Genomic DNA, 13,261 nt, shown 5'->3' with positions numbered 1-13,261 from the left:
TGAGCTTGGCGAGGGCAACTGAGAAAATAAATATGAACGTTACTCCAAATGAAATCGCCACCACAGCATGAGTGTGTTAAATGTTTTATGGAGAGAGCGGCGCCTAACATTTTTAAACCAAATCATGTTGGAAAGTACTTTTTTTTTTTTTTATTAAAAAAGAGAAACACATGTGACAAATTAAAGGAAAAATGTTAACCCTTGACCCATAGAGGATCTGGTGGCTCTTCAATGCTGCAAAGGTGATTTTGCCTGCATGATTTGGGCCAGCTTGTCCCTTTATTTGGAAGGATCGATATAAATCAATAACAACTTGCACTGAAAAAAAGGGACTGGCCATCTCTTGGATTTATGTAAGCATCTTGCATGTATTTAACACAATTGCCTCATGTTTTAAAGTTAAATGTAACTATATAGTGTAAAAACTACATGATATGCAGAAAGGGTGTATTAAATTGTTCATATCATGTTCAGGTGAAGTAAGTCAATAAGATAGCAACGTTAAATCTCGTGAAACCACGCGTGATTTCATCTCGCGGGCTTTGGATCGTGGTTTAAAAAAGGCATCCATCTCAGTCAAGTCGAGCAGCCAACTCTACGTTTTTGGTATGTCTTGATTTTTTGAATTAATATTTACCATATTTCAGCCAAATGTAGTTAAACGTCTAGAGTGTCGCCATGTAACATGCTAAAAAAGAGCCGTTAGCTTATTTGCTGTTTTATCTGTTGTCAAAGAATTGGCGCTTTTTCATTTGAATTTGTCTTTGGCACAAGAGCCGTAATATCACATTAAACCTAATTACGAGGCACTCATAACATAATTTGGTTTTCTGTGTGAATAGATTTGCCAACTGACTCTTCAGTTACATTGTGTATTTACTGCACCGTGGTGTTAGTGAGATTTTGGACATTGAACAGCTTTAGCTAATATCATCAGCGGCATTATGCTAGCTTACATCCCTACCCCTCCTGCCCTCACCTGCTGTCCTTTTGTTTTTGTTTTTGTTTTTTTTGCTGCACATTGAGAGACGACCTCTATTCTGCATTTCACCAGGAGTCAGCTGATGGATTGTGGGTTCAAGGTGTTATGGTAAGAAAGTATATTCTATTTTCGTTTCTGTAACTTAATTATAATAGGTTTTTTATAATTATTAGGTGCATGCATACTCACCCTATTAATACAACTGAGAAATCCAAAATCTGCCATAGGTTTAACTTATACCTGTATGTATTGCCAGAAAGGTGATTACTGGACTCGCATTAATGCACACTTGAACTGAAATGAGGTTGTAACTTGTGGGTTGTTGGGTTGCAAATCAGAAACAAACATCTTTGGATATTTTTAATCCCATAAGATCTGGAAACACAGTTTTTATTCAACAAAACATTACTGATTAACCAAGCACAGTGCCTGCTGTTATTTCAAAATAATTTTATGTCATTTCAGATAAAATGCAGCATTCCAGTGCATCCCAACCATGCCTTTACAGTCAAGGTTTCTGACGGAGCTGAGTTTCTCTCTGACAGTCTGCTGAAAGTGTTTGCAAAGTGATCGGGGGAACAGGGCACAAAGCTAAAGGATGTAGCTGCCATTATGACAGTAAGAACTTTAAAATTCTTTAACTACAAAGTGTATATGTATTGCATTAGGTCAGTAAAAGATTTTTATGCTACATCCATTGAAACAGTCAACTATTACCTGTGAGTAATGATTCCACTAAAAGGATGCCATAATTTTCGTCATGCATTTACTGGCCCACTGAGAAAAAATTATCTTTTTTTAAAAATAAATGTTCTGGAAACTATATATCCATAAAGTTGATGTCAAACAGGAACTTTTGATATTGCTTTGTAGATGCTGGTGTTGCATGTTGACTGGTTTAAAAAGTCAAGAGTTTTTGTCTGGGATCATTTTCTTCTGTGCTACTGAAAAGTTCACAAATCTTTGTTTTCTTTGTTATAATACTCAAGGATGACATTAATGCTTGAAGTCCCTCATCAAAGTGCTCCGCATCTGTGTGAAAGACAATTGCAACATCTTGGTGCAGGAGTTCATGGTGAGTGTTTTATGAGTAGATTGTGGATTTGCAACATTTAAAAATGCATTTAGTTATCCACTTGATCCTCATTGGACTGGTTAGGACCAGTAGTCCTCTTTAATAATTTGAAGTTCACATGAGGCCTGGTAGTGAACTCGGCCGCCGGCCCTTGAGGCCCCACCCCCACCCCTGTATTAGGGGTCACATCAGTGTGAAAAAAACTTTAAATTTGTCATTCTAATGAACAAAGGAAAATCCCACCAGTATTTACATTAGCTTTTGTTTGAAAAAAAAAAAAAAAAAAGACCAACTGACCAACAGCTAACCAAATTGTGGGGCTGAAAGTCTAAATTCTAACATCTTCTGAGTGACATAACCTGGATTTCTGATGGGCCGGTGTCTTTCTAACAAAAACTAATGTAAAGCATTTGAAATTATTATGTTTTTCACCCTCTCTTAGAAACTCTGTTAGACCATGAATGGCAGCATGGCAGGCCACTCTTTGGCTATAGCTATTTACTATGTTGCTTGCATTGGTTTAAATTACTCTAACATTAGAACTGGTAGATTCAAAAGAGATGAGCTTAAAAAGGAATCTTAAAGAAATGTTTTGTGTTTAACCAGGACTTGCCTGAGGCCACTGCACAGATTGAGAAAACCACAATGAACATCTGTCTCCAGAGATGCGCCAGGCAATGACTTTTCTGATGTTGTTCTTCAAGATCTGGATAACGTGACCTTTGCAGTAGCCATGCTGTTTGGACCTTTTTTATTCCTTCAACATGAGTTACCCATCACAACTCTGCTACACTTTTGAGGTGATTCAAAGGGTGGTAATGGAGTTGGATGCAACTCAGCTCTCAAGAAAAGCTCACAACTAAGACAAAACTGCTCCTGCAACGAAGCTCACTGTTATGTATGTGAGGTGACCAGCTCTAGGTGAGAGGACATTTAAATCTCACACTTGTTCTGCTGCATTTTTGAAGCTCAATTCCAGGAACGGATCGCAGGGTTCATTTTTATATACTCTGCAACTGCCATGAGGACGAGCTGTTTTTTGTTGTTGTTTGTTTTTCCTTTTGCTCTGTACAAGTTCTGTTTGTCTTTTTGGCAGCATTTTTAAATTTCTCTTTGTATTTTTTCTTTCTTTTACTAGTGAAGAGATGTAGCGTGAACAGTTATACAGTCTAAATATCCCATATGGGTCGTGTGAAATGGTATTTTCAGTTTCATTCAGTTGAAGTAAAGAACGTTGAATATTTCTAAGTGTGCTGTTTTGAACCAAGATGTCACAGTATGATCAGTGCTGTATTTTTTGACAGTCACTGTATCAATGTTATTTTTGCGTCTCTTGAATAAAGGTTTTGACCTGCAAGTGCTAATTTCTTTAGTTATTGGGGTAAAATGGGTAGTGTTAATAGGAAGGTGTTTGCCAATTCAGTAACCTAATTTAATGTTAATGGAAACTAACATTACCTCAAATTGTTTAGTTATAATTGTTGTTTAACTGAATCTTGACGTCAGAGGCCTTAAATAGAATGTTTTGTATTGTTCTTTCCCAACATTTTTCAAAAGAAACAGTCTAATTTCTTTGCTGCGATTGATTCCAGAGAACACGGAAGAACTGACATTATTTAACTGTTGATTTATATAGATTCAGTAGAGGAGTAATGTCAGTTTAATTCTTTACCTACTGCAGTGAAATTAGACATGTTGTTTTGAAAGGTTACTGGTGGATGCCAGCAACCATCTTGGAAGAGAACAATACAATCTGTTATAAGGCCTCCATTTGAAAATTGTGTATTTGATACTAGAATATAATAGCAAAATGTAATTTGAAGATAACATGTAGTATTTAAGTGACCAAGTAGTATTGGGTAAAAGTTATTGAATGGTGTTGGGATAAAGTGAGAAAATTGTGAAGGATTAAAATATTTCAAGAGCTCAAATTACTTCATCAAAACATGTTTAAGTCACATTTTATCAACACAAATTGCACAGATTTATTGAACATGAATAAATTGTGTTAATTTAACTCAATTGTTTAAGTTGCTGCCAAAGCAAAACATCTGTGTGCAACAAATGTCCACCATTGAATTAAGTAAATCCAACAACATATTTTTTTCAGTGTGTTCTGAGTGATCACCTTTACCTCTTAATGATATATTTCTGTTATGGTCTAATCCAGGATGGCAACGCCTCCATCCAGCTCATTGATCAGTATCAGAATGATGTGTCACATGCTTTGGCCTTCAAAGTCACCAGATCTCAACCCAATTACACACCTTTAGGAGATTCTGGGCTGATGTGTTAGTATCATCAAAACATCAAATGATATCTTTGGAAAGAAGTGATCCACCCTCCAACAGAGCACCTGAAGCTTGTAGACTCGATAACAAGATACAAAGAAGATCTCTAAAAACTTCTAGAAAAAATTAAAACGCTTTTTTTTCCCCTTTGGCACCCAGATGTAGTTTGTCTGCATTGAATGAAATCATAGAAGTTTTGATTCAGCCAGTAGAACTGTGACATTTAAACAATATTTATGTGAAAACACTGCAGTCACTTCCAAAGCAAAGGGTGCTTCCTGCAGCACAGCACATCGGCGCAGTGGTCGAAGGTGGTGGGCCTTTTTGCAGCCAAATAACAATTTGCTTTTCACTCATACTGGGAATGTTTTCACTTACTGCTGCAGCCTACTTCGCAGTACTCCTTATGACTACGAGAAAAACAACAAAGGTGGGTACAGAAATATCCCATCTGACCTGACCTTTAACACAAACAAACACACGAACGCGGGCTACTGCTCCTCTGTGTGGCCGTGGCCTGATGTTTATATGTGTGCGTATGTGCTGTGGGAATGCACGTGACATGAGGGTGAGTGACTCAAAGCGTTGTGCGGAGGTGTGGGGGTTTGGATGTATATGAAATAGAAAACTCAGTGAGAACATCATTTTCCTGGAGGACGACAGGCCTCAAAGCCCCCACGCCCCAACTGCACTCCACCCTACATGCTCTCTCTGATCAATAAACCTCTATTTTCTCCCCCACACAAGGTTTCCCATTCAATACAGCTGCCACGGGCTTTAAAAACATAGAAGCATGATCCATTTATTATTGGCTGTTACTATGATCTATCTGCTCACCCCACTCTCACCACCACCCCACCTCTCTTTATGTTGCTGCCTATTGGGGAAAGAGGGGATCTCTTTATTTCCTGCCCATGCTGCTTATTGACAGGCCATCACTAATGGCCATCATTCACTGCACACTGTACATGAATGTTGAGATATATGGTGCACTGTTTGGAAATGTATGCGATTTTGATGGTTTGCTTAAGGTTGACAAAGCTTCTGCATTTCAGATGTTTTAGCGTGCATTTTGAATAGCAGATCAGAGAGTATTGATTATATGAAGTAAGACAGCATAAGTAAAAGGTTTTTTTGTAAAACTGATGAGGTTATTTTCTAGTGAAACAAAAAAACCAAAAAGTAAGATCAACAGAATCCCAACTAATTTATTTTTCATTAAAAAATGGAAATGCGTAAGCATAATATCATTCCACCTATTCTTAACAACTTATCCAAATCAAGTTCACGAAGGAGGAACATGAAGAGTCGCCAGCCTATCACAGAGAGAGCTGTTCACACTCGAATGGGGCCAGTGGGGTGAAGAAAAGGGTAAGAAATCTAAATGTTAATGTAATTTCTTAAAAATGTATTTCTTTGCATTATGCTCAAAAAGTAAGGGGAAAAGATTTGTACAGCAGACACTGAACATCAAACTACTTGCAGGTGAAGACCAAATGGAAAACAAAGTTGCTTCACAATATTTAGCTCAATCACAGGTTTATAGTGTATGCTAATACTTACATTTAGGTGAATTTACAGACATATTTCTATGAAGACATTTTTAAAGTGAGCTCACATAAACTCATCCATCATTGTCACCAATTGAACTAGTAATTATCAGCAATCCCCTCTCCCCTTCAAATGTGAGATCACTATTTGTCGTTCAGTTATGATTTACAGTATGTTATTTCTTTGTTAAACACATGTTAAAATAAAGTGCAAGTCAAAGGAATTATCATAATCTAATACCTTGATTTTAATATTACTTAGACTGCTTAGCTTAGTCTCTATTGGCTTCTATTTGATCACATTTTCAAGATCTGGACTTTGGTGTAGAACAGTTTAACTGATCTTTTTGGGCCAGGGAAGGGCAGGGTTTTGCATTTTTCTAAACATGCATCTCTGTATGTGTAAGAGCCACACATATCAGTTTTAAGGTAGCATTAAAACTTGTGAATCATATCCGAGTTTGTACTGATGTGTAGTTGTGCATATATTCGAACATATAGCACAATTCCCAGACATGTTCGTCAACACACATGCGCACACACACAGTGTTGCCAAACCAAAACTGGCTCACCATTTTCTCCAGAGGATGAATCTGTCAGTTTTTTGGCCACTAAAGGCCCAGCTCCACCTGACCACTCCAACTGGAGGTCCTCATTAATGTGGTCCGCAGCATACCAACTTTTAATAGCTACGCACAACTGTACAACATCGGATCACCGGTCCTGCTGCTGTATGGAAAAAATAATTAAGAGTGACCAAAGAAGCCGTCTCACCACATTCTATAAATACCACACACAAGTTTCCTTTTTTTGACTCTGTACTTATGCCAGACTTCAGTGACCTAATCTTATTTGAAGCCCATGGAGCGTTTTTAAATACTGATGCCAAGGGAGAAGACGCAGAAGACAGTCTTTATGCACCATGTGCAAAGAAAACAGAGGAAGCATTGGGATAGAATAAAAGAAAATGTTAGTCATACTGATAAGCTTATAAATTAATGAAAAATAAAAAGAAAACAAACAAGAAACGGAGAAATCCAGCAACGCACACACCTCAAAACTTGCTTACCACAGGATGTTTCGGCTGGTCAGCAGGAAAACATGAAGGCAACCATTTTGTCTAGATGAAAAATGGGTTCAGCTGACAGGTCACTTCTCTCACTTGCTGTTTTATCCACTTTTTTCCTTCCATCCTTTCCTCCTTCCTTCCTTCCTTCCTTCTGCCCCTCTCTCCCCTCACCAACAAAAAGCCACAATTTGTTCCCCCGGACTGTGGGCCCGGAGACGGATTCCACCAGGTGACAGATTTATCTGCATCAGCACGAGGTAAAACACCTCAAACACTTGGTAACAGTCGCAGGCCCATGCACTGCCGGAGAGATGAGAAGTGTCATTTATATCTGCTGGGGTTCCAGTAAAGGGCAGCTCACATATATCTCCACAACAGGGGACTCTGTCTGCATGTCTCAGAAAATTGCTCTCACATCCCACATCCAGCTGGAAAGCCAGAATTTTCTCATTCCTTAAAACATGCTCCTTCTTGAAGTTTCTTCACTTTTTAAACAAACGAGTATATGAACCATATGTGTGAGATTTCCCCTCGAGCCTACAGGGGGGGAAAGCTGGGAGTCATTTGCACCCTGGCCAACACATGTACCTCCCCATTTCAGGGAACTGGCTTGAGGTTTGCAGTGACAGAGCTCGCAGGTGTAACAAACCCAAGCCCACTCCATCCCCCACCAACTTGCCACAAAACCATCTCGTAGGGGGGGACTATAATTCATCGAGGTCCAAGCCTCACCCAGATGCTCGAGGCCTATGGGTGGTCCATAACACAGCTCACACAGATGCACACCAACTCTACATATACGTTCAGAAGGATATACATCAAACGTACCCCATGCTTCCGGTCCTTCTGCCTCTCCGAGACACAGCACTACTAGCAAATCTGACTTTGTACATCTGCTAGCTTTCTAGCTCTGATTGCCACTAATACAAAGATAGCAAATTAAGTCAACAGCTAGTTGGTAGATCTAAATGTAAGCACTAACACTGATGGTAAATGATCATCTTTCCACCTCACAGCCCTCTTGACTGTATGAATGACTCTTGGTGGCGGACGTAGCTAATCAACTGACAGACAGAGCCCAAAGTCTGCCTCACCAATTGGCAGACTGGCTGTTTGGCTGAATGAATAATTCATTGCTGAAGGGATTCTGTCCAGCTAAAATGAACTCGACTCTCCTCCTGTCCAAACTTCTGTCAGAAAACTCGCTGGCCAACCTCTTTTCTCCATTCCTCATGTCAACTAAGACTGCAGAATGATTGCTTCGGTTTCAGTGAGGAATGTTACGCTTTTCATGTCTGACACTTAGCTTATGGTCTTTAATTAAGAGTAAGCAGGTGAGGTCTTCGATAGATGATTAAACACAATATGGGATACAGTATTAGTGCATCGGTGATCTTTACAGTATAGGAGCTTCTTCTGCTGCTGAAATCAAATACTGCCAGACCAAAAAGCAGAACTACAGGGAAAATTATAGATTTCATGTAGCATCTTTAAATCAAGAAATTCAATCCAGACTGGGTTTATGAGTGTGACAGCTTATTATTTATATGATTGATAGTTCTGTCTGATAGACTTTTTTTTAATTATATTTTGTAAAAGTTCTTCTTCTTTTTCTATCTGCAGCTCCTTTTAACCCTTTAAAGTCAGAACCATGAATTAGTTGCCAGAAAATTATTAAATTTCTTCAAATAGAGCTTCTATTGAACCTTCTGACAAAGAATCAAATATTAATTTACATATATACATTTTAATTTTGTATAATATTCCCTATATCCAGCCTTTTTTGCAATGCATTGCTTAAAATGTATTGTGGAATTGATTTAGGTTTTTGTGAGGACAAAAAAATGATTTAGAAGTGTCAAAAAAAAATCACAAAATCTGTATTTATATATATAAAAAATGATGCACTTTAGGGTTGTTTAGGGTCACCACAGTGGTTCAAGAGAGAAAAATGAGAAGCCATGTTGTATTTCGTTTGACACCTGCAAGCAGACAGCTTAACATCGATTAAGTCTCAGACAGACGTGTGTTTGTGACACTGTTATGTGTTGGGAAGGAACACAATACTTTGTGTCTATTTTATGCTTCAGTATTTAAAAAACATTTTTTTTGTGTAGGACTAAAAATTTACATGTCAGTGTAAATGTTTAGTCCTACACAGGCCACTGACTTTCTGTGATCTTTACTTTTCCCACTTGTCATTTCCTTGTTTTTCTTTCTTTCTTTTCTTAAAAGTGAAATCTTTTGAAATCTGTGGCATCTTTAGTGTAAGAACTGTTTTACAACCACAATTTCAGATCCAAATACATCAGAATCTAATACATTTATTTCAAACTCAATCTGTGAATACGATCAATCTTTTAATCGCCATTTGCAAATTTAATTCTACTGTTAACCATAATTTATTTTGAGATCTCTTCCCAATTTTCTAGTTGAGTTTTTAAATGTAGATAAAAATATTGGTTAATTTTCATTTCTGTGATCTCACCACAGGCTATAAGACAAAAAATACATGAACTGGTGATTTTAAATTGCCTTTAGATATGAATGTGAGTGTGAATAGCTGTCTGCCCTTCTATGTTGACCCTGCAATGGCCTGGCGATCTATCCAGCGTGCACCCCACCTTTCACCCTATCGTAGCTCCAGCTACCCTGCGATGCTAAAAATTACTAAAGAAACGATGGATGGAATAGATTTTCATAATATAACAATAATTTGCATATGGGAAGCCATGTTGGTTTTGGTTGGTTCATCCAGTCCGCTGGGTGTTTGCAGAGCAGTTGAGAGGATACAGGAAAGGAAGAGCAGCTTATCTGACAAGCCTCCAGTGCTGGGAAGAGGCATGACCCCTATAAACATCTAACAATGCTCTAAGAAATAAACAATCTACATTCTCTTCTTGGATATCAGATATTTGAATTTTGAAGCAAAATTAGATGTCACTACTTTTTATTGGAGAATAAAATTACACTTGCACGGGACAACCTTTTACTCTGAACAAATCAAAAATCCACCAGGTTTGGTTATGTGAAATGCAACAGCTGTCTTCCTTTCACACTGTGCGCTCACATCAATATAATTAAGAGATTAAAAAAATCAAAGAAAGAAAGGAAAATAAATGCTAGGATCAAATTCCTTCAGTCAGAAACAGGAACTGGCTATAGATAATGTTTCTAAGTGTCTCCATGACCAAACATTTTGCTGTAGTTAATGGTTAGGATCTCTGTATTTACTCTCCATTAAGTCCTAGTACACATAGCAACACGGAGACGTGAAAGCTGCCATAATTAACAAGTGACCTGCACATCACCCACTTCTGCCTGTCACTTAGAGGTAAGCAAACACACAGAAGAACATGCCACCAAAAATTATACCGTCACAGGGAGGCAAGTAAACATACACTGGACTGGTGCAGGACTTTATCATGGGAGAACAATGCCCATTCCCCTCAGCTTGGCTAACCCATAAAGCAGCTCTATCAGTATCTTTACTTGCTGAATTTTATGAGCCTCTGTGCTACAATTAAGCTTTATTAGCCATTATCCTTAAAGACCCAGCACAATAGTTTCCTTAATTGAATCGCGACACGCTGAGATGTAAACTCTGCAAACCTGACAGAAATCAGATAAGATCAGAAATGTTCACAGGAACAAAAAATGTGTAGTGCTTGTCCTGGCATTCATAATTATTTATACTAACTACATAGTTAAGCCAGAAATAGAAAATGCTTCCGGTGTAAATGCGCTCCCTGGATGTCGGTTTGCTTTAAATGTTTCTTTTTTTTTATTTCAATAACGCATGCGCATCTGAAAAAAAATATTTTGCACAAGTCATAAAATGCAGAATATTTCCATACATAAAAAAGATGTTGCAAACATTTGATTTCATTGATTGGACTCACTCAGATTTTCTGCCTAATGTGTAAAATGTAAATTTAAATTGATTGCAGTGGACATCTTAATGTTATGCAAGGTGGAAGAGAGGGAGGTGTGTATTTCTTTGATGGCCTGTTAGGTGTTCTGTGTCATTAGCGTAGTGTTGAATGGCAAAGCAGCTCTGCAGAGGACTGGTCCATTGGGCATGGATCTGTGCATGTCTGTGTGAGTGTGTAATTGTGTTAATTGCAAAGGGTCATCCAGAGGGGATACTATGTGTCTGTTACAACTGACCGCTCCACAACCACAGACACCAGTCAAGAAGCTACAAGTATTTGTGTCTGTGTGTGTGTGAGAGTGCTACAGGGAGGTTGAGTAAGAGCAGTCCATCTCATCCACTTTTTCTTTTTCTCTGTCCAGACTGTTACAGCCAACCGCACACTGACCCCTGAGTCAACGTCAGTGTGTGTGTGTGTGTGTGTGTGTGTGTGTGTGTGTGTGTGTGTGTGTGTGTGTGTGTGTGTGTGTGTGTGTGTGTGTGTGTGTGTGTATGAATGTGTGTGTCTGTCTCAGGTAGAAGAATTTAAAAGAAAGTCAACAACCCACACAATATCCCAGGATTCACCTGGGTAAACATCAGTACGAACAGACACGAGCATTTATAGTCAGGTGTGTGTTTGTATGTGTAAATGCACCTCTGCCATGAATGACCGCACATTCATCTTGTGGCTAACACTGCCCTAATTACTGGTTCTTTGTTGCTTTTGTACTCAAATAATCAACCTTACATAGTATTTTTCAATGACTCTTTGCTTCTTTCCTATTGTATTATATATAGTGGCAACTTTGTGCAGTTTTCCCCTGTCTGTTGCCATTCTGCCTCAACCCACTCACCACTCCTTGACTTACTAAGGCACTTACTAGCTTACTGAAACCTTTGGGATTAAGGTGAAACACACGTTGCATGTCACTGACTGACAAGCAGAGAGATTATCTCATTAAACAGCAGTGATATCTAGCACTGACTAAGAACAGCAATTTTTAAAACTGCATAAGTAACACATGATTCAACACATGCGTTTGGTGATTTAATAGGATATAATTTATTAGACTCTTAGGTTTCTGCTCATATTCATGTGAACACAGCCGGCAAGATGTTGTAGAAAAAGATATTTAAATCGCAGACTAATATTTTCTCATCTGGTAACTTAAGGCTGATTAAAATTATTTTGGATTTCTTGGATGTCAGATGTATAAGAAGCCACAGAAAAGGTTTGTTTCTCATGTCTTAATTTTCAGAATCTTAACTGGATTTCCTTGAATGAATATGTGATGGAAGTCATGATATTCATCATCAGCGGATGTTCTCCGATTTTCTTAGTTGTGTCCTGGATAGACATCCGCAGTTTAGAAAAAACGTAAAACTTAATCATGCATGATAGGAACTGTCTAAGGAGAACAATGCTATGAGCTGATGTTCCCTCGGCAGCTGTTTTTGGCACTTGTAGGCTCCTACGGGGCCTCAGCTTGGAATTTCACCTGATGATGCTAATAGTAGCAGCTGTAAACAAATGCAAATAGATAAGAAGCCACAAAGGTTTGATATACACTCATAAAGTTATTAGTTTATGTTTCTGTGACAGAATAAACACAGTATACTAACACACATACTATCAATGCTGTATTCGCTTTGCAGCAAAATAAACCGTTTGGCTTTGCTTTGTTTATTTAGTTTCAACCCAACCATGTGCCTGGACTGTTGTTCCTCCGGTTGGCGCTAGAAAATAGAAGCCTATAGGAAGCAATGAACAATGACTGTTGCATGACCTGCTAATGGATCCAGCAGCCGCTGCGTTTTTTTTATGTGTGTGAATAAACGCATGTGTGTTAACAGAGCACTAGAGACAGACAAAAAAGGTGACAAGCACAACAGAGAGGATGAATGAGTTTATGTATGTGTTTTTGTAGGGTCAATACACAATAAATATGTGTATGTGCACTACTGAGAGTGCCAGGACAAAGATTACAACAGCTCTCGGGTCTCAGTATACATTGTTCATGCAGGAGGACGTAAGGCAAAACTGACTAAGGGTGCCTGGAATTTGTATTGTGAATGGCCACAGTTGCTAATATTAAACTAACTCTTATGTACAAATTAATCTGCCGTCTGTCTCACAATTGCAGCCCACATTAAAGAAATGAGTAAAAAGAAGTCGATGGTCAAGTTGGAGCTGTCTAAATGTGGATATGACAATTAAACATCTGTTTCTAAAGAAGAGCCTGGACAAGAACCAACAAGATGCCAGATTAACTATTATCTTGGACGTGTGGACGTATGTGACATATGTGTGTGTTTTGGGAGAAGTGGCTAGGTTGTATGAGTCACAGTTCCCACAGCATTCCTAGACATTCTCTGGA

The 13,261-nt window shown here is 38.5% G+C and overlaps 1 long non-coding RNA gene across 2 annotated transcripts; it reads left to right on the top strand.

Annotated features, from left to right (window-relative positions):
* The first annotated feature begins 314 nt into the window (after positions 1–314).
* On the top strand, positions 315–3,576 carry LOC308396892. Of its 2 annotated transcripts, XR_013971643.1 has the most exons (5): positions 315–353; positions 475–1,090; positions 1,448–1,600; positions 1,972–2,057; positions 2,664–3,576. It is a non-coding gene; the product is annotated as an uncharacterized lncRNA (long non-coding RNA). The 2 variants fall into 2 exon arrangements; XR_013971644.1 differs by lacking the exon at positions 315–353 and having other exon boundaries at positions 361–1,090; positions 2,664–3,574.
* The last annotated feature ends 9,685 nt before the right edge of the window (positions 3,577–13,261 follow it).

This window comes from Rhamphochromis sp. 'chilingali' (assembly GCF_963969265.1).
Source record: "Rhamphochromis sp. 'chilingali' genome assembly, chromosome: 5".
Classification (NCBI taxonomy): domain Eukaryota; kingdom Metazoa; phylum Chordata; class Actinopteri; order Cichliformes; family Cichlidae; genus Rhamphochromis; species Rhamphochromis sp. 'chilingali'.
Note: the sequence above shows the minus strand (reverse complement) of the source record. Positions and strands in the feature narration are given on the sequence as shown.